We start from the raw sequence: 21,390 nt of genomic DNA, 5'->3' as shown, positions 1-21,390 counted from the left end.
AAAAAAAAATCACCTTTACAGCAAAAATAAGGATCTGCCGCTGGGGAGGGAGAACAGGTTCCTCCGCTCTCAGAGTTGTGAGCTGCTGCTGGGGAGACTGGCCGTCTGCGCCATCTCCTGTGTACTCACTTGGCCGCTGGGGAGGGATGCCACCTGCACCCCCTCCTTGAGGCTCCTTCTGTTGCTGGGAACATGGGCCGGCTGTGCCGTCTCCCGGGTCATCCGTCAGCCGCTGGGGAGGAGGGACGATACCCTCAGCTCCCTCAACTGGGATCTGCCGCTGGGGAGATGAGCCGGCTGCGCTGTCTCCCGGGTCATCCAACAGCCGCTGGGGAGGAGGGACGATACCCTCCACTCCCTCGTGCTCCTGCTGCCGCTGGGGAGATGGGCCGGCTGCCGCATCTCCCTAGATTCCTGTTGCAGGTACAGGGCAGAAGCCAGGGGCTCTCCACCCTGTTGTCAGCGCTTCAGCTGGGGTGTATGGATCTGGGCGAACTACCCGGCATTTGAACGACCCCAGTGTGAAGACCGCAGCTTCATCTACCCATCCTGGGTTAACATCCTGGTATGAACAGTCAACAAAATCCATGGACACTGGGGCATACTGCTGAACATGGTCGAACAACTCTTGATATGCCTGTTCCAGTTCCCATTCTTGTGTGACCAAATAATTCACGTCAGCCCACAGCTCTGCCACATATGGGATAGCCTCTGCCCTGCGCTTCTGGATGTCTTCCCCCCGGCACTCCGATGTACTTCCGAAGTCGGGATCCTTTTTTATGCTTTCCAATAGTAGCCCCGGGCCGCCAAAGCCATAGCCCTCTGTAGGACCTTTATCCTCCAGCCCCGGGCATAGCTGTGCTGCGTACCACCGCAGGACTCGATATCCCTCATCCAACCACAGCTCTGTCTGAACAAGCACCTCCAACTCGGCCACCCATTCCTCTTTGGGCTGCTCTCCCAGCAACGGCATTCATGCCTCCAGCTGGAACCAGTAAATGTCCTCGCTGGTTAGGAGGCACTTACCCTGGTATTCCTGTTCCCATTGCAGAGTCTCCCACCAGAGTTGCCGACGGATATGATCACTCCACCGCAGCTCGTCCTCAGCCGATACAGGTCCGTTGTGTTGGGCCCATGCCTCCTGCATACGCCATCTGAACTCCAGTTCCATAGCTGAGGATCCTGACGTTGCTCCTACTCTGCCTGAAGGGTGACCAATCCTGCTGGTGGTTTGGATGTCCCGTTTGGAAGGAAACATCCCGCCGCTTGCCACCAATGTGACGGGACCGACCTGTACCCCGACTGGGTACTCCCGCCAAACGTTGCTTCCTCCTGGCGGGACACCAAGTAACCTGTAATGGTATGATGAGGCAGGACCCCAGATGGCGGAGGTAGCCAGGCCAAACAGGAACCAGAAAGTCAGAGAACCAACCGGGTCAGACAGGTAATCAGGATAAGCCAAATCAGAACCCAGAGACGAGGTCAACAAGCCGAATCAATACCAGACGAGCAGGAATCAGGAGCCGAATCAGGAGACAGGAACGAGGTCAACAAGCCAAGTCAAACCGGAGCAGTAGTCACAATCAATGCACAAGCAAATAGCAAAATACACCAACCAAGGGTGAACCAGAAGAGGAAGTCCAGGTTTAAATAGGGACAGGTGGAGGTGTGTCTTGCATTAAGGAGGTCACCCGAGGTTATAAAAACACGTTACGTATGTAACGTGTAATATTACTTTTTGGCCACACGATGACGCTGTGCTACCTGTTTGCCGCGTGGTCGGTCAGGAGGCACAAACAGTTTGTCAGGTGGGGTATGGGCTGGAGCAGATGGTTGGCTGGCTTGAATGCGTTGTAGGAGGGGAGAAGCAACGGCTAGAGATACAGCGGAGATAATACGGTTAGCTGGGACGATGGGTTCCGGTCTGGTTTCTCCTCTGTGGCTGTGCAGAACATACGGGATAAAGCGTCGGCCTTGGTATTTTTAGACCCCGGGCGATAGGAAATAACATAATTAAAACGGGATAAGAAGAGAGTCCATCGTGCTTGTCTGGGGGTTAAACGTTTGGCATCAGCAATATACTGGAGGTTCTTGTGGTCTGTGAGAATAGTAACAGGTATGCGGGAACCCTCTAGGAGATGACGCCACTCAGTAAGGGCGAGGATGACTGCCAGTAGTTCCCGGTTGCCGATGTCATAGTTCCTCTCCGCAGGAGAAAAGCATTTGGAAAAGAACCCACAAGGATGTAGCAGCCCTTCGTATGTTTTCCGCTGAGATAGGACCGCTCCAGCGCCGATTTCTGAAGCGTCTACTTCTATAACGAAGGGTTGAGAGACATCAGGGTGAACGAGGACCGGAGCAGATACAAACAGATTCTTCAATTTCTGGAAGGCCTGAACAGCGGAGGCAGGCCAATTATGACAGTCAGACCCCTTTTTAGTGAGCGCAGTCATGGGAGCCACAACCTTAGAAAAGTCTCGGATAAATCGTCTATAATAGTTAGCAAAGCCGAGGAACCTCTGGAGGGCTTTCAGTCCTTGTGGTTGAGGCCATTGCAGAATGGCATGCAGCTTGTCAGGATCCATTTCGAACCCTGTATCGCTAATGACATAACCAAGGAAGGGTACGCGGGAAACTTCAAATACGCATTTCTCCAATTTAGCGTATAAACGGTTTTCACGAAGGCATGCCAGGACCTTTTTAACGTGTATCCGATGTGAAATAGGGTCCGGCGAGCGGATAAGTATGTCATCAAGGTAGATGACAACGAATTGGTGAAGATAGTCCCGGAAACAGTCATTAACGAATTCCTGAAATACTGCTGGGGCGTTACAGAGCCCAAACGGCATTACTGTATACTCGTAATGGCCAGAGCGGGTATTAAAAGCTGTCTTCCACTCATCGTTCTGACGGATACGAATGAGGTCGTAAGCACCACGTAAGTCCAATTTAGTGAACACCTTTGATCCCTTCAGGCGACCCTTCAGGTTTTCTTGGACATAGGCCTCCATGGCCTCAGTCTCGGCCGGGGATAACGGATACACTCTGCCCCTTGGGGGTACGGTGCCAGGAAGCAGGTCAATAGTGCAATCATAGGGACGGTGAGGAGGCAAGGAGTCAGCCTCTTTATTATCAAAACACATCAGCATATCCCTAGTATTGCGGAGGCAGGGTGGTGGTATCTAAAGAGGCGATTTTCACTAAGCATGGTTGAGGGAACATGCAGGAGGAGCACCGCCAGGAAGTGATCTCACGGGTAGACCAATCGATGTCAGGTTTATGCAGCTGCAGCCAAGGGTAGCTCAACACTATGGGAGCAGCCGGAGAAGATATTACATGTAGAACCACAGTCTCTTTATGGAGAACCCCTATTTGGAGACGAAGCGGTGTAGTGTCATGGGTCACCGCTGCAGGTAGGAGAGGCCGCCCGTCGATTGCCTCCACAAAAACTGGAGAGGCTTTCTCCTGCAAGGGAATGTTGTGGAGCCTGCAGAAGTCGCGGTCGATAAAGTTTCCGGCGGCCCCAGAGTCAATAAGGGCTGGGGCTAGAATGGTTCTCTCCTGGACAGTGAGAGCAGCAGGCACAAACATACGCGATGTCCGGTCATGGGGGAAAATAGCAGGAAGGCCTAGAGGAGACTCCCCAATCCTCCTTAGGCCCTGTAGTTTCCCGGCTTCACGGGGCAGGAGCGCACGTAATGACCTTGTTTGCCACAGTACATACAGAGGTCCTGTTAGCGCCGGAGGGTTCTCTCCTCCTCGGAGAGATGTGTGGAGCCGATCTGCATGGGCTCTTCAGGCGGAAGAGAAGCAGAGTCAGAAGCAGCGAGACGTGGCGCAAAACGCACTGGACCCCTTCTTTGGCGATCTCGCTGTACCTGGCGTTCCCGAAGGCGTAGATCAATGTGGCCAATGTAGGCGATGAGTTCTTCCAAGTCCGTGGGCAGGTCTCGGGCTGCTACTTCATCTTTCAGGCGGTCAGACAGGCCATTAGTGAAGGCAGCAACCAAGGCGTCGTTGTTCCATGCCACTTCTGCAGCCAGGGTACGGAATTCAATGGCATAGTCCGATAAACTGCGTGTACCCTGACGCAATGAGAAGAGACTTGACGAGGCAATATGGCCGCGACCTGGCCTGTCAAACACTTGACGGAAAGTGGTTACAAAGTCATTATAATTGTTGACCACTGGAGAGTTGCGTTCCCAAAGAGGAGTTGCCCAGGCCAGAGCCCTGTCAGTGAGTAGGGAGATGACATACCCCACGCGGGCTCTGTCGGAAGGAAACAAGTAGGGAGACATCTCGAAGTGAATGGAGCACTGATTGAGGAATCCACGACAGGTAGCAGGATCTCCTCCATATCTGGGAGGAGGTGGTAAACGGAGGGTATGAAGACCTGGGTCAGCAGGCGGTGGAACAGCAACAGGTGCAGCAGCGGGCACAGGAGGAGGACCACGTGCTGGATCAGTCCTCGCCAGGAGGGTTTGCAAAGCCTGAGCAAACTGGTCCATGCGATGATCCAGACTTTCAATACGGGCTTCACAGGTAGACATCTTCTGGCCAATCTCCGCGGGGTCCATGGTGACCCTTGGTACTGTAATGGTATGATGAGGCAGGACCCCAGATGGCGGAGGTAGCCAGGCCAAACAGGAACCAGAAAGTCAGAGAACCAACCGGGTCAGACAGGTAATCAGGATAAGCCAAATCAGAATCCAGAGACGAGGTCAACAAGCCGAATCAATACCAGACGAGCAGGAATCAGGAGCCGAATCAGGAGACAGGAACGAGGTCAACAAGCCAAGTCAAACCGGAGCAGTAGTCACAATCAATGCACAAGCAAATAGCAAAATACACCAACCAAGGGTGAACCAGAAGAGGAACTCCAGGTTTAAATAGGGACAGGTGGAGGTGTGTCTTGCATTAAGGAGGTCACCCGAGGTTATAAAAACACGTTACGTATGCTACCTGTTTGCCGCGTGGTCGGCCACGCGGTGAAGACGCCGACCGGGTAGCGGTGGTACTAGCTGCCCGGGAAGCCGGTCGAGGAGGCAGCGTCGCGAGTGCTAAAACATGGGGAACATCAGCAGAAACTGAACCCCTGTATTCACACACAGAAGTCTCTACAAGGTCCGGGCCCAAAGTCGATAGGGAGGAGGCTGGCTCTCAGGCCTCTCCAGGGGTTATGTCACACCCTCTACCCTCAAAGGGATCATGGGATTAAAATTTAGTATCGGCCATTTTTAAAAAGGGAACATAACTTTTCATAGCTATATGAACATTGGCTACCACAGTGATTATTTAGCTAGAATACTTAAACTTTTTCTTTTAAACTAGTTTATGTTTAGATAATTTAATTTGGTGGTCTCTAGGCAATTTTGATCCTTATTTATCTGCCTTTAGAGACCCCCAAATCATTTTTTTAACTGAATATTTTTTATTCTTTTTTGTACATACCTTTGTGAGGCGATTACCTTTCCAACGGTATATGTTGGGGGTCTGTAGCTGCTTAGATGCCTGAGATACAGGCATCTAAGCAGCATGCCCCCACCCATACCTTTTTAACTGACAATTGTCAGTTATTAATAAAGTTGTGCGGTGATGTTATCGCGTCATTGCGTGCGACATTACCGGGCGGATCAGGTGGCCCCGGTGATGCCCTTTAATGTTAGGGGCAGATCGCCGGGGTAGGTATGGGTATTGCTAGCGACGGCATGGTGCCGCCGTTAGCACCTGACTGGGACTGCTAGCAACGGCACCATGGGGTTAATATGAGCCCCTGTTGCCAATATATATATAAAAATAAATATTAGACCCTGTTGCCAATATGTTTTATAGTGAAAAAATTGGGCCCCGCTCCATGCTCCCTAGCATGCAATCACTCCCTCCGCTACCACACTGCAGATCAGGGGAAGACTGAGAGTCAGTACAGTCTTCCCACCTTCTGACTGCATTGTGACATTGAGAGGTCGTCGCCTCCATAATCATCCCCAGAGTCCCTTTGTCCCCTCATTCACTAAACCATACCTATCTTTTACTTACTCCCTGTAGCTCAGGTATAGATCAAATAAACACATGGAAACAGCACGTGCATGTATAGATCAACTGAATAAGACATAACAACCCTGTATTTGCATGTATACATAAATAATGTATGGAAACGTAGCATTGCAGGTATACATCACCAGAACACACAAACCCAGCATTGTAGGTATAGATCAATTGGAATACACATAAAAACTCAGCACTGAAGGTATAGATCAGATAAACAACACATGGAAACAGAATTCCAGGTATTGATCAACTGAATAAGACATACAAATCCTGTATTTGCAGGTAAACATAAATAATGTATGGAAACATAGCATAGCAGATATAGATCAACAGAATAACACAAAAACTCAGCTTTGCAGGTATAGATCAATTGGAATACACATAAAAACTCAGCATTAAAGGTATAGATAAAACCCCCTAAATTACAGGCATAGATCACAGGTTGCACATCCCAAAGCCAGCCCAGCCTCGGTATCCACATTGCCTACATAGAACCTGACCAGCACCCAAATTACACGCACATCTTTGTCCCCAAAAAGCCCAGCATGAGTCCCCAAACAGCCGAGTGTATGCCATAAACACGCTACCTGTGCCATCTTTGTCCCATACACACCCTGCCTGTGCCATCTTGGTCCCCAATGCTTAAAGACCCTGCTTTTTGACAAATCAATTATACACCTATGATTCACACAAACACTTTTACAGTCACTCACTAATTCACTTTCATTCACAGACATTTATTCTTTCACTCTCACACAATTTACACATATTCATTAATGCATTCTCACAAGTTCATTAATTATCTCACTCATCCACGCATTAATCCATTCATTCTCTCTCTCATTCTGACTCCTTATTTCAATATTCTTGCTACCCTCCCTTCTCACTCTCTTCTCCCTTCTAACTCCCTTCTCCCTATCTACCCACTCTCCCCTATCCCACTCTCTTCTCCCTATCTATCCCCTCTCTCCCAGAAAGGGGTAATACATAGTGAGAAAGGGGATAGTACGAATATTGAAATAAATAAAAAGTCAGAATGAGTGAGAGAATGAATTAATGTGTGGATGAATTGCTTAAATGATTTGTGAGAATGAAACATAGAAACATAGAAAGTGACGGCAGATAAGAACCAGTAGGCCCATCCAGTCTGCCCAAACTCTGAGTACTTTCCTTTAGTACTTGCCCTTATCCAATATCTAGCTTGGCCTTATGCCTATCCCATGGTTGCTTAAATGACTTCACTGTATTAACATCTACCACCTCTGCCAGGAGGCTATTCCATGCGTCCACTACCCTTTCCGTAAAGTAATATTTTCTGATGTTACCATTAAACCTTTGCCCCTCTAGTTTATACTTGTGTCCTCTTGTTGTGGTAGTATTTCTCCATTTAAATAAACTCTCTTCCTTTACCTTGTTGATTCCCTTTAAGTATTTAAATGTTTCTATCATATCCCCCCCTGTCCCGTCTTTCTTCCAGGCTATATAGGTTAAGATCCTTTAACCTGTCCTGGTAAGGTTTATCTTGTAATCCATAAACCATTTTAGCAGCCCTTCTCTGCACTTTCTCCAACATTTCTATATCTTCTCCAGTGACCCTCAGAGACCAAGGTAATAGAAAAAGGAAAGGACATTGCACTGGGGGAGGGAGTGGAAGGTGACCAAATGTCCTAACTGATTTGCCATGTGCTCTGCAGAGAAGAATCTCCATTAATGTTTGAGACCATTTTAAGGTCTTGTATAGAGAGGCTTTGCCCATTGGATCTCTGCATCATAACACCATTTCACTTCATTGGCATACAGTTGGTTGTCAATCATGCCTTCCTTTTTACAAAGACCTTGTTCTGAATATACGCCATTGACTACAACCCTCTGTTGTCTGTCACTCAGCCACTCCTTAATCCATTCAACAACACTGGGATCTAAACCCAGAGATTGCAGTTTATTTATAAGTCTTCTATGTGAGACAGTGTCAAAGGCCTTACTGAAATCCAGATACACAATGTCTACTGCACCACCTTGATCAATTACTTTAGTCACCCAATCAAAAAAATCAATAAGATTTGTTTGGCAAGATCTTCCTGAGGAAAACCCATGTTGTTTCTGATCTTAAAACCCATGTGACTTCAGTTGTTCAACAATCCTTTCCTTTAACATTGTTTCCATTAATTTCCCCACTACAGATGTAAGACTAACTGGCCTGTAGTTGCCTGACTCCTCCCTACTGCCTTTTTTGTGAATGGGCACAACATTCGCTACTTTCCAATCCCCAGGGACAACTCCCGTTACTAATGATTCGTTAAATATATCAGTTAACGGTTGTGCTAGTACACCCCCAAGCTCTTTTAATAACTTGGGGTGTATCCCATCAGGCCCCATCAACTTATTTGTCTTTACCTTAGACAACTGAAGCAGCACCTCCGCCTCGATAAACTCACATATTTCAAATGATTCAGTCCTTTTTCCCAAATGAGGTCCCATTCCATCATTTTCATCTGTAAAAACCGAACAGAAATATTCATTGAGGCAGTCAGCTAAACCTTTATCCTCTTCTACATATATTCCTTTTGTTTTTAGTCTAACTAATCCTTGTTTAACTTTCCTTTTCTCATTTATATATCTATAAAATGTTTTATCCCCATTTTTTACTGAGAGGGCAATTTGCTCTTCTGCATGTGATTTGGCAGTTCTTATAACGTTCTTTGCCTCTTTCTGCCTAATTTTATAGATCTGTCTATCTTCCTCACTTTGGGTATTTTAGTATCTACTAAAGGCTAACTTCTTGTCTTTCACAATTTTGGCCACTTCTGCAGAGTACCACAGCGGTTTCCTTAGTTTTTTACTCTTACTGACCAGCCTAATACAATTTTCTGTTATCTTCAATAAAACAGCTTTTACAAAATCCCATTTCTCCTGAACGCCATTTAAATTGTGCCAGTCTGATAATGACTCCTCTATACATTTTCTCATTTTAGAAAAGTCAGCTTTTCTAAAATCTAAAACTTTTGTTTTTGTGTGACTCAGTCACTGTTCGTATATTAAACCACACAGACTGATGATCACTAGATCCCAAACTTTCACCTACAGAAATATCTGTTAACAAATCTCCATTTGTGAACACTAAATCCAATATGGCCTCCTTACGAGTTGGTTCCTCAACTACCTGTTTTAAAGATAATCCCAGTAAGGAGTTTAGAATATCCGCACTCCTGGTACAACCAGCTACTTTCGTTTTCCAGTTCACATCAGGGAGATTAAAGTCACCCATGATTATAACATCCCCTTTCACTGTCATTTTAGCTATTTCCTCCACTAGTAGATTATCTAGTTCTTCTACTTGTTCTGGGGGTCTATAAATCACACCTATGCGAGTTACTTTACTTTTGCCAAATTGTATCGTAACCCAAACCGACTCTTAGTTCTCCTCACCAACTTGTATTAAGTTAGATTTTATGTTATTTTTCACATATAGGGCCACCCCTCCCCTTTCTTGCCCTTTCTGTCTTTTCTATATAAAGAGTACCCCGGTATTGATATGTCCCAGTCATTTTTCTCATTATACCATGTCTCAGTAACAGCCACTATATCAACATTCCCAGTTGCCACAACTGTTACAAGTTCATGGATCTTATTCCCTAAACTGCGAGCATTTGTAGACATGACCTTTAGCTTGTCATTTAACACCGATGCTGCAATCGCTTTCTGTCCTTGCTTTGGGGGGCAAAATATATGCTTATCCCTATTATCTGTATAGACCAAGCCCCCAGATCCACCCACCTGGTTACTAAGTAAATCGCCTTCCCTTTCTATACTGTCTAGCCCAGTATTTATTCCCCCCCCCATTCCTAGTTTAAAATCTCCTCCAACCGTCTAGCCATTCTCTCCCCAAGCACATTAGACCCTCTTGCATTTAGGTGCAATCCATCACGACTATAGAGATTGTACCCCAAAGCAAAATCAGCCCAGTGCTCTAAAAACCCAAAGCCCTCCTTCTTACACCAAGACTTCAGCCATGCATTTAGCTGCCTAATCTCCCGCTGCCTTTCTGGTGTAGCGCATGGCACAGGTAGTATCTCTGAGAATACTACCTTGGAGGTCCTTTTCTTAATCTTACTACCCAAGTCCCTAAAATTACCTTTTAAGACACTCCATCTTCCTCTTACTATGTCATTGGTGCCAATGTGCACCAAGACAGCTGGATCCTCACCAGGCCCTCCCAATAATCTATCCACTCTGTCCGCAACATGCCGAACCCGGGCACCCGGGAGACAGCAAACCATTCGGTTGCTGCGATCAGAGCTACAGATTACCCTGTCTGTTTTCCTGATTATTGAATCCCCTACCACCACAACCTGCCTGGGCTTTCATTCCTTTTGGATCCCCTGCACATTGGATGAGTTGCTCTCCCGGCTGTTAGAGAGAACAGCTTTTTCCGCAAAGCCTACCTCTGAGTCTGCCTCCCCAATGTGCTCACTTAAAAGGGAGGGAGAGACTCTGGGCTGGCTTGCCTCTTCCTCTTCCCTTCCCCACTGCAACCACGTCTTACTGTTACCCAGCTATGTGCCTGACTCCCTTCTGAATGATCTCCTCCCTCATTGCTAGGGGCCCCATCTAAACTTTGCTCAGTGAGCAACAGACTCCTCTCAAGGTTGTCAATCTCTCTCAGTGTTTCAATGTGCCTCTTCAGAGCACCAACCTCAGCTTCCAGAGAGACCAATTGATCACACTTACCACAGCGATATGGACCCAGGAACTGCTGTTCCAAGCATGCATACATATGGCATGATGTGCACTGAGTGAAATCTCCAAGCTTGCTCATATTTTATAAAGGGACGTGAGCACTTACAGAATTTAAACAATTGCTTTATGTCACTTACCCTCCTTTCTCTTGCACTCTTGTGTTGCACGAACTGCTGTGGTGCACAAACTGGTCACTTACAGAAAGCAAGTCACTTAGAAAATGCAAGCCCCTTACAATGAGCAAGCTCTGTGAGTTTAACCACTTCCTTATATACAGAGCAACACAGTTAATTGATTATAAACCCCACCCTTAACTAATTACACTCTAGAAAATGGGAGAGAAAAAAAAACAAACAGTTAATGCAAAACACACAGGTTTTTTTTTTGTTTGTTTGTTTTTTACAACAAACCCTTCAACCCTCTTGTTGCTGGTTGAGATACAAACCCACTCTTGGTATAGTTATAATACCACTTCTCTGCTGCTGCTGCTGCACAAACTGGTCACTTACAGAAAGCAAGTCACTTAGAGAATGCAAGCCCCTTACAATGAGCCAATGCATTAATGAATGTGTAAATGATTGGTGTGAATTAGTGAGAATGAATAAAAGTAAAAGAGTGAGTGAGTGACTGTGTAAGTGTTTGTGTGTATCATGGATGTTTAAGTGATTTGGGGAAAGGCAAAGATGACACATGCAGGGTGTTTATGGGACAAAGTTGGCTCAGGCTGGGCTGTAATTTGTGTGTGTAATCTGGATGCTGGTCAAGTTCTATGTGGACGCTAGGGCTGGCCTTTGGGGTGTGCAACCTGTGATCTATGCCTGTAATTTAGGTTTTCTTTAATCTATACCTTTAAAGCCGAGTTTTTTGTGATTTATACCTGCAAATATAGGGTTTGTATGTCTTATTCAGGTGATGCAAGTGCTGTTTACATGTGTTGTTTATTTGATCTATAGTTCACAGGGAGGAAGGAAAAGAGAGGTATGGCTTAGCAAATAAGGGGACAAAGGGACTCTGGGGATGATTATGGAGGAGAGGACCACTCAAAGTCACGGTACGGTCAAAAGGAAGAAAGACTGCACTGACTCTCACAGTCAACCCTTAATCTGCAGTCAGTGTGGCAAATATTTTTTTTTGGTGCAGGAGCGTAGGGAGAGATTGCATGGCCAAAAATACATAACTGTGTCTAGTATTCAAAAATGGTTTGATGGGGTAAATTGCATTGGCTGGCTTTAAAGATACCCGAAATAGCACATTGGGCAGAATGACGAGATTTGGGGAAAAATGGTTTTGTATGAGGTGCCGTTAGGGACATTATTTCAGTTTTTTTATCTCACATACCGTATTGGCTCGGATATAGGCAGCCCCCGTATATAGGCCGTCCCCTAAAAGTTTGGTGCTTTTTTAAAGAAAAAGTTTTTTTAATAGACATGCTGCCACTCTGCCCCCCCCGAGATATGCTGCCACTCTGCCCCCCAAGATATGCTGCCACTGTCCTTCTCCTCCCCCCCGAGATATGCTGCCACTGTCCCCCCCGAGATATGCTGCCACTCTGTCCCCCCCGAGATATGCTGCCACTCTGTCCCCCCCCGAGATATGCTGCCACTGTCCTTCTCCTCCCCCCCGAGATATGCTGCCACTGTCCCCCCCCGAGATATGCTGCCACTCTGACCCCCCCCGACTTACCTGAGCAGACTCTCGGGTGCAGGCCCGGACTGGCCATCGGGCACACCGGGCATTTGCCCGCATTGACTTAGGGGCTGATGGAGCTGCAGCTCCAGGCCCCTACCCTACCTACCGGGTCCGCCACTCTAAGGGGCCGTGAAGTCCCCACCAAGGCCGGCCTTACGGGTCTGCGGCCGCACAGGGTATAAATTAAAACATCGGGGTTTTTTTTTACTTTATTTAAGTATTGTATGTAAGTGGATTGGTATAGGTGTGGATTGGTATACGTGTGGATTGGTATGTGTGTGGATTGGTATATGTGTGTGGATTGGTATACGTGTGTATTGGTATATATGTGTGGATTGGTATAGGTGTGGATTGGTATAGGTGTGGATTGGTATAAATGTGTGGATTGGTATATATGTGTGGATTGGTAAGTGTGTGAGAGTGATGGGTGTTATGCTGTACCATTTCCAATGTCTTTTTCATGATCTAATTATGCTCTAGAAGTACATCATAACTCCCATCACTCTATACTGTTCCATACAGTGGCAGAGCTGGGAGGCAGAGGCCTTGCACCCCCACCGCAGGACTCCTGAAAGGTAAGTGAACTTCAAAGAGGGAGAGGGTAGATAGTTAGGAGGGGGTAGATAGGGAAAAGGGCGTGAGATGGGGGAAAGAGGGTAGATAGGGAGAAGGGAGTGAGAAGGGGTAGATAGGGGAGAAGGGAGTGAGAAGGGGTAGATGGGGCAGAAGGGAGTGAGAAGGGGTAGATAGGGCAATCATACTCCTATCATGCCAAGTCTGCGAGTACATCCTGGAATCTGGGTATGCCTGGGCATGATAAGAATGTGATTGCTGTTAACAATCATATATATATATATATATATATATATATACATATAATATTGTTTTTTAATTGTTTTGTCCTATTTTGGTGTGTTACTTACTTTAAATAAAAGTGTTAGATTTTTTTATGGTGTGGGGAGGTCATATTCGGTTTCGGACAGGTAAATGCTGCATTTTCGGTTTCAGTCCAGAATTCGTTTCGGTGCATCCCTACTACTAAACCAGACAATGAAGTGGTAGGCCTACACCACATCAATGTTTGGCGTAGTATATAGTGATTGGTGTTATGCTGCACTATTGTCAATGTCTGGCTCAATGTATAGTGATAGGGATTACGCTGTACCACTGTCAATGTGTGCCTCAGTATATAGTGATAGGTGTTATGCTGTACCACCGTCATTGTCTGCCTCAGTATATAGTGGTAGGTGTTATGCTGTACCACCGTCAATTTCTGCCTCAGTATATAGTGATAAGTATTATGCTGTACCACCGTCAATGTCTGCCTCAGTATATAATGATAACAGTGAGAAGAGGCAGAGGTGGTAGATAGTGATACAGGGGGATAGATAGTGAGAAAGGGGAGTTTTGTTACAAGTTTTTATTCCTTTCTTTTTTTGGGATGGGGGGGCACCAGAGGAGTAGTCCGCACAGGGCGCCAGAACACCTAAGGCCGGCTCTGCCTTAGAGTGGCGGACCCGGTTGCAGTGTGCTTAAGGGGCTCTGCCTTAATGCGGCCATATTTTAAGGTACTAGCCTGGAGCTGCAGCTCCATCAGCCCCTAAGTCAATCCTGCCCTGCCACAGGCGCGGTAGCAGTTTCTGCTTGCTCTGGCAACAAGGTAAGTAGGGTGAGGGAGGGAGCTGCAGTGAGAAGGGGCAGAGGGGGGTTAGGTAGTGAGAAAGGGGGAGAGGGGATAGATAGAGGCGGTACATATTGATAAGTGGGGAAGGGGGTTACATAGTGAAAAGGGGGAACATAGTGAGAAGGGGCAGATAAGATGATGAGAGGGGGTAGTGTGAATGCGTATGAGAATGAATGAATAAATGTGTGGATGAATTGCTTGAATGATTTGTGAGACTGCATTAATGAATGTGTTAATGATTTGTGTGAATGATTAAATGCAAAGATGGTACATGAAGGGTGGGCTTTAACAATAAATAAATAAATAAATAAATATGGGCTGCTCAGGCTTAAATGCCCGGGCCTATTTTTTGTCCCAGTCCGGGCCTGCTCGGGTGTCTTGCGGGGCGGGGGGGACATCTACGCAATACGCATAAACAACTTCCGGCGCCGGCACTGAGCGGATGTAGGCGCCGGGCAGGCAGCAGGGTTAGGATACAGATCCCCCGCAGCGGTGCAGGGGACCTGCATTCTACTCTCTGATACGCTCAGATAGCCTCCCCTGCCAGCACTTCCCCCGAGGGAATTCCCGGCAAGGGAGATTGTTAAAGCACATCGTGCAGACGTGCCGGCAGCGGAGGCTGTTTATGCGCATCGCTGCTGCCGCTGAACGTCTGCACAATGCGCTTAGACAATCTCCCGTGCCGGCACTACCCCCGTGGGAAGTGCTGGCAGGGGGGCTGTCTGAGCACATCCGAGAGTAGGATACAGGTCCCCTGCACCGCTGCGGGGGATCTGTATCCTAACCCTGCTACCTGCCCCGCGCCCGGAACTGCATGTCCCGGCCGTCGGGCACTAGACCCCGAATATAGGCCGCACCCCCACTTTAAAGATTTAAAATGGGGGGAAAAAGTGCGGCCTATATTCGAGCCAATACGGTATATGCGTTTCACTATATGATATATACGTTTCGGTATATGATATATGCGTTTCACTATATGATATATGAAAAATTTCAGTCTATGATATATATGTTTCACTATATGATATATACGTTTCAGTATATGATATATGTGTTTCAGTATATGATATATGCGTTTCACTATATGATATATGCCAGATAAAAAACTGAAATAATGTCCCTAACGGCACCTCATAGTTTTGAAATAACAAAACGCTACTTGTACTTATTGCCCAAGAGCTTGCAGAAAAAAGCAAAACAACATGAAACCATTGAGTATTTCTACGAGAACCTTTTAATTCATACCTGAAGTAAAATGTGTGTGACAAAACAAATGCAAAAAAATGACTACCAGAAAGTTTGACAAAGACTGGTGGTAGATATGGTGCATGGAAAGAGTTAAAATACTAGCATTTGAAATACCCTGGGGTGTCTAGTTTTCAAAAATATATGGCTTTATTGGGCATACTGAAATGGCCCGGCTCAAAGATGTACCAAATAGGACATGGGCAGTTGATCGCCAAACGCCACAGTTCAACATTGAAAAGGCGCATGCCCCAAATGTGGCCCTTTTGCCCCCAAACAGCCAAGCAAAATCATTCATGTGAGGTATCGCTGGACTCAGGAGATGTTGCTAAACACATATTGAGGTGTTTTATGATTGTGACATATACCAGAACCTGTTTATTCATACCTGAAGTAAAATGTGTGTGACAAAACACATGCAAAAAAAATTACTACCATAAAGTTTGACAAAGGCTGATGGTAGAATTAGTGCTTGGAAAGGGTTAAAATACTAGCATTTGAAATACCCTGGGCTGTCTAGTTATCAAAAATATATGATTTGATGGGGTAAATTGCGTGGGCCGGCTTCAAATATACCCGAAATGGCACATGGGGGGAAGAATTACCAGATTTGGAAAAAATGGCTTTGAAATAGCAAAACGCTACCTGTACTTATTGCCCCATAATGTGTAGAAAAAGGCAAAAAAACATAAAAACATTGGGTATTTCTAAACTAACGACAAATAGTAGAATCTATTTAGCAGGTTTTTTCATTACCTTTTATAGATGAGTAAAAGATTTTTCAACTAAAAGTTAGAAAGTCATTTTTTTCTACATTTTTCACCATATTTTATACTTTTTTTAATAGTAAATAATATGATACAATCAAAACAATGTCATCTAAAGAAAGCACTTCTTGTCCTAAAAAAAACAATATCTAATGTGTGTGGGTTCAGTAAACGGGAAAGAAGAAAATTACAGCTAAACACGAGCAGCGCAAAAATGTTAAAACAGCCATTGTCATGAAGGGTACAAAGAGTAAAATCAGCCTTTGTCACGAAGGGGTTAACAGTAATTAGCTTTTTTACACAAGTAAAAGATTTTTCTAATAAAAGTAAAAAAAAAAGTTTTTTTCATATTATATTTTATGTTTCTTGCATTAATGTGTATTACAATTTTAAAATCTTTAACATTATTAAAAAAACGTTAACGTCCCATTTTTATCCTCATAGCGCCCAGACAGTTCCATAACGCATCCCTTTAGCAAGAACTCGCAAGCTTTCTGAGAATTCGTTCTGAGTTTATCGTTGCCTGTACCCAGTACAACTACACAACGGAATTTCAACAAGGTCTCGTGCGTTTAATAATCAGCCAGAAAAAATAACACGATACCGGGTATGTACCACTGCTTAAAATAAATACATTAAAAAAAAACAGTCAATTATTATTCACATCACAAACACGCGTCTTTGAGAAAACGAACCACTAACGTGCTCCGGAAGAGGAAAAGTCACTACGACCTAAATATACAGCCCTCCCTTTTCTCTGCCGCTTTCTCACCTCCTCTTCCTTCGCCTACTCCTATTTCCACTCCGCCTCCATTACCTACCCTGTGTTTTGCATCTGTTTGCGGTTAGTGGCTTTCGTATTTGAATACTACTGCGTTAGGTGCTGGCATTTTCTGAATGTATACAGCTTATTCATTACCTATATATGTACATATTACAATATATGAATATATATTTAAATTAATATTCGTCCTAGCTTCACTGTCTGTTCACTGTTTATCACTGAGCTTCTTGCCTAAAATGTCGATTTCTGTCCCGAGTTTCCAAAACCCGTATTCTGGATGCGTCGATCCTTTCCTTTAGTTCTGTAATACCTACAGAAATTGTCTACAGTGCTAGCCAATTAGTTTATTTGTACTCTGCAATATTCTTGTAATTTTCTAGATTCATCTGGCTTGACATCACAGCCACTCTATTAACACCCCTGTTGAGGTACTCCAAGTGAATTTACATGAAAAGAGCTGAGCCATCTCAGTCTTTCTAATTTGCTTAATATTTTGTGTGAGCATTAAGATATTCTTGTTAATATTAGTTATTGTTATGTCATCTGTTGCTGAAGTATATGTTTGTGGTCATTAAATATTATGACATTATTTAAGTTTGCATGAGTGCACAAGACCTTTATGATTTAACTGTAGATTTTGAATTGATATTTCTGTTGGATTATTTTGTGCTCCTGCAGATTCTTAATTACTCCTCTGTAGACTTTAAAACAGAAGAGTGTGTCAGATGAGGTTTTACATTATGTTGGCACAGAGCATCCAGGTACACAGAGGAACATAAGTTTGTGCATTCTTGCTATACTGATTATAATTATCGTAGCCTTTTTTTTTATGAAATGCCAACAAAATATGCAGCACTGTACCATTTAAATGGGTCATTAATACATACATAAGAAAAAAGCAATAATCTAGACAGACACATCAGGAGTTGAGGACCCTGCCCGTGAGCTTGCCATATAGCCTTTAGGTACTGTTATAGAGGACTGCATTGGGAGGGCGGTCTTGCTGGTGTTGCGGGCGGGAACGGGCGGTCAGGCACTGTACCCGCGTGTCCCGGTAATCCCGCGCAGTCCCACAAGGCTGCCTTTGCGCTGCTCCCTTACAGTGTCTCTTCTCTTGCTCTGCCCAGGAACAAAGCGGAGTCACGTGATGCAATGTCACTTCCCTGACTGGGTGGAGCAAGAGAAGAGACTCTGTGAGGGAGCAACTCGAGGGCAGCCTTGCGGGACTGCGCGGGAAATCTGCAGTTCAGGTAAGGAGGTGGGTGTGATTGGCCACAAATGTGGCGGGAGCGGAACACCCACATGGCGGGAGCGGAACACCCACATGGCGAGAGCGGCGGGGGTTGGGCAAAAAAATCAGCGGGAGCAGGATTAAAAAAGCAGTCCTGCGCAGGGCTCTATACTGTTACACAAACTTCATGGAAAGAATGGTGGGCTTTGAGGGCCCCACTCATGAGTTTATAATCCAAGGGAGTAGTATGGGTAATTGAAATAAAAGGACATGTGAGAAGAGTCAGAAGTAGCTCTTTTGTAGTAGTAATTAAAAAAGGGACAGAGTTATGGCTGTAGGAGGCTGGGTGGGTAGGTCAAAGATTGATCGCTTGCCAAAAACTGCCTCCCCCCTTGGTATCCAAAAATAAGTTAGTGAGGAAACCTGGGGTAGATGACGGGATCGGAGTAATTGCTCCTTTTTTCTATAACGATTGGATCTCCTGAGAGACCAGCTTCTCTTCTTCTGAAAATGAAAGATTTGGGGAGGGTCTGTTGGCGTAGAGGCCAGAGAAACTCTGGCATAATGTGCCTCCAACTCTTAATAGCCTCTCCGAAAACCTTGGTCTTAAAGACCTTCTTGAAATTGGTCTGGGCTTTATCTAAGGCTGTGAATGCGTGCATGTAATTTTCCTAGCCTTCTCCAAAGAGGAGGCCTTTAGCCTAGGGACTAGGCTCTGAAATGGCCATGTTGATAACTTCAAAAGTAATGCTTTGCGTCACTCTGTAGCGATAGAGTTTGCGCTGCCAGTGAGGCAATATGGCCCTCTGTACCCAGCCTCTCAATGCCATTAGATCAATCTTGGATTCATTGGCCAGGGCAGTCTCCACCATGTCAAAGGTTTTTGTGGTGGGACCCAATATATACAGAACTTTGTCCTGACTGTTGTGGAGTGAAAAATCAAGGCCTTTTTTTGCTTTTTGCTCCAATTTTGGGTCCACCTCCAGTGTCGTGCATGCGTCGACGGAACCATAGGGGGGTTAGATTTCTGGTTACTTTGTCTAAGGGCTTTGAGCCACATATTGAGCTACATCAGAAGGACACCACTCTGAAGATTGGATGTTATAACACCTCCGGATCAAAGAGTGGTTACCCTGAGGGGTGAAGCAATACTTTTTCTTCTCCTTGTGACTGGGATACTCGTCCCCAATCTCATCTGACACTTCCTCCTGTGCCAAATCAGATTCAGAGCAAATGCTCTGAAAAATACCCCTCGGTTTGTATTCAAGGTCATCTTATAATCAGACCTCAGACAGATCCAGATCCGCAGGGGACCTGTATACTTCTCTCTGGCAGCCTGTAGATGTCTGTGCGATGTGCGCAACCTCCGCTGCTGATGGCACTTACCCTGGGGCTTCTATGACGGAGTCGGCGTGACATGACCTTCCGGTACTCCACCATAGAAGCACCGGTGGAAGTAACGGTCAGCAGCAACGAAGGGTGTCTACGCACATCGCGCAGACGTTCACCAGCTGCTAGAGAGGAGGATTCACCGCAGCACTGCAGGGGACCTGGACCGGCATGAAGTGACCTTCCGGTGTTCTGTCGTAGAAGCCCCAGCGGAAGTTCACAGGTAGCAGCAGGGTTGATGTCCACTGGCTGCCCCCACTGGACACCAAGATGTCTGGAGCACAGGGGGCAAGTCTAGGGATGTATCGGTAAGTTGAGGGAGGGGGGCAGAGGGTAAATAGGGGGGTATAAGGCATATCTGGGGCAGAATGTCATATACGGTATATAAGGCTTATTGGGGCAAAGTGGCATATCTGGGGGGACAGAGTGGCATATAGGGGGCAAAGTGGCAAGCCGTGGGGCAGATGTGCATAAATTAGGGAGCAGGTTGGCAAATAATAGGAAATAAAAACAAAAAAAAGATTTTTTCATCATAGTTTTTATTGAATATGAAAAAATAGTTTACATGTGAATTAATATTTACCAATAAAACGTGTTTCCTATTGGATGGTCTTATATTCAGGCAGAGTGTGGGTGCAGGGCAGAGTGGCAGTGTGGGTGCAGGGCAGAGTGGCAGTGTGGGTGCAGGGCAGAGTGGCAGTATGGGTGCAGGGCAGAGTGAGAGTGCAGGGCAGAGTGGGAGACTGGGTGCAGGGCAGAGTGGGGGTGCGTGGGAGTGTGGGGCAGAGTGGGGGTGTGGGGGCAGAGTGTGGGTAAAGTGCTGGGGCAAAGTGTAAAACTTTTTTTGGTATTAAAACCAAGTTTGAGAAATAATGTGTTTTGGGTTCTTGTACCTTTATTAACTTTCATTATGTCAGTAAAATAAGAAGGCGGATAGAGAAATGCCATTGTGATAAAGAGTGTTAATGACACATCCTAATGTAAATTATAAATTTTTATTTTAAATAAACGAAAAATTAGCATATTGATTATTTTTATCCAATTAATCGATTAATTGAAAAAATAATCGGCCAACTAATCGATTATGAAAATAATCGTTAGTTGCAGCCCTAATTATTATCTTATTTAAATAGCGCCAAAAATGCACTCAGCACTTAATACAATACATATATTCAAGGGGTATGACAAGACTAGAATTGACAGACTAAGACAAACTGATACATTAGGTGGAGAGAGCATTTTTATGTGGGGTAAACACATCGTTTGTGACCTGTCCGTCAAATACTTTTTGAAAGCGATAGTTTTGCTATGCTGCGACTTACATGACGCTTTACCGCATGGCAACTCCTTCGGGACTTTACACCCCATTGGAGCTTCTAGAGAAAATAGAAGGGAACCCTGTACAGCCTTAAAGGCAGAAGAAATAGACTGGGGTAAAGTCTGAAACTCCTGGTTCACGTAATTACCCTGGGAGGTTTCCTCAGGGACAGATACTGTAGGGCAGGGGGTGTCCAAGTTTTTTCTGCAGTGGGCCACTTCATCAGAATTGTATACGTGCGAGGGCCGCACTCATTTTTCACTGCAAGAAAATATGGCCTTTAATAAAATATGCAGATTAAAATAAAGTAAATTACACACAACCTTTACTTTTCCTCTCACTGATTTCTGGGCCTAGAAAGGTTTGTGACTACAAATTCAGGATAATTAAAAATCAAAGAGTTCTATTTATTCTAGGGATGCACCAAAATGAAAATTCTGGACCAAAACATTCAATAATAATAAAAACTCACATTTTTTAATAAAAGTATGTAACACA

General features: G+C 45.3%; 1 protein-coding gene across 1 annotated transcript in view; it reads left to right on the top strand.

Moving 5' to 3' along the window:
- Positions 1-16,937: 16,937 nt before the first annotated feature.
- The window catches only part of LOC128472410 (bromodomain and PHD finger-containing protein 3-like), a 213,449-nt gene continuing 208,996 nt past the window's right edge, over positions 16,938-21,390 (top strand). Inside the window, exon 1 of the mRNA XM_053454244.1 lies at positions 16,938-17,014. The gene's annotated coding sequence lies outside the window, so the exon portion shown is untranslated. The remainder of the gene's footprint in view (positions 17,015-21,390) is intronic.

Source organism: Spea bombifrons, chromosome 2, assembly GCF_027358695.1.
Source record: "Spea bombifrons isolate aSpeBom1 chromosome 2, aSpeBom1.2.pri, whole genome shotgun sequence".
Taxonomy (NCBI): domain Eukaryota; kingdom Metazoa; phylum Chordata; class Amphibia; order Anura; family Pelobatidae; genus Spea; species Spea bombifrons.
Note: the sequence above shows the minus strand (reverse complement) of the source record. Positions and strands in the feature narration are given on the sequence as shown.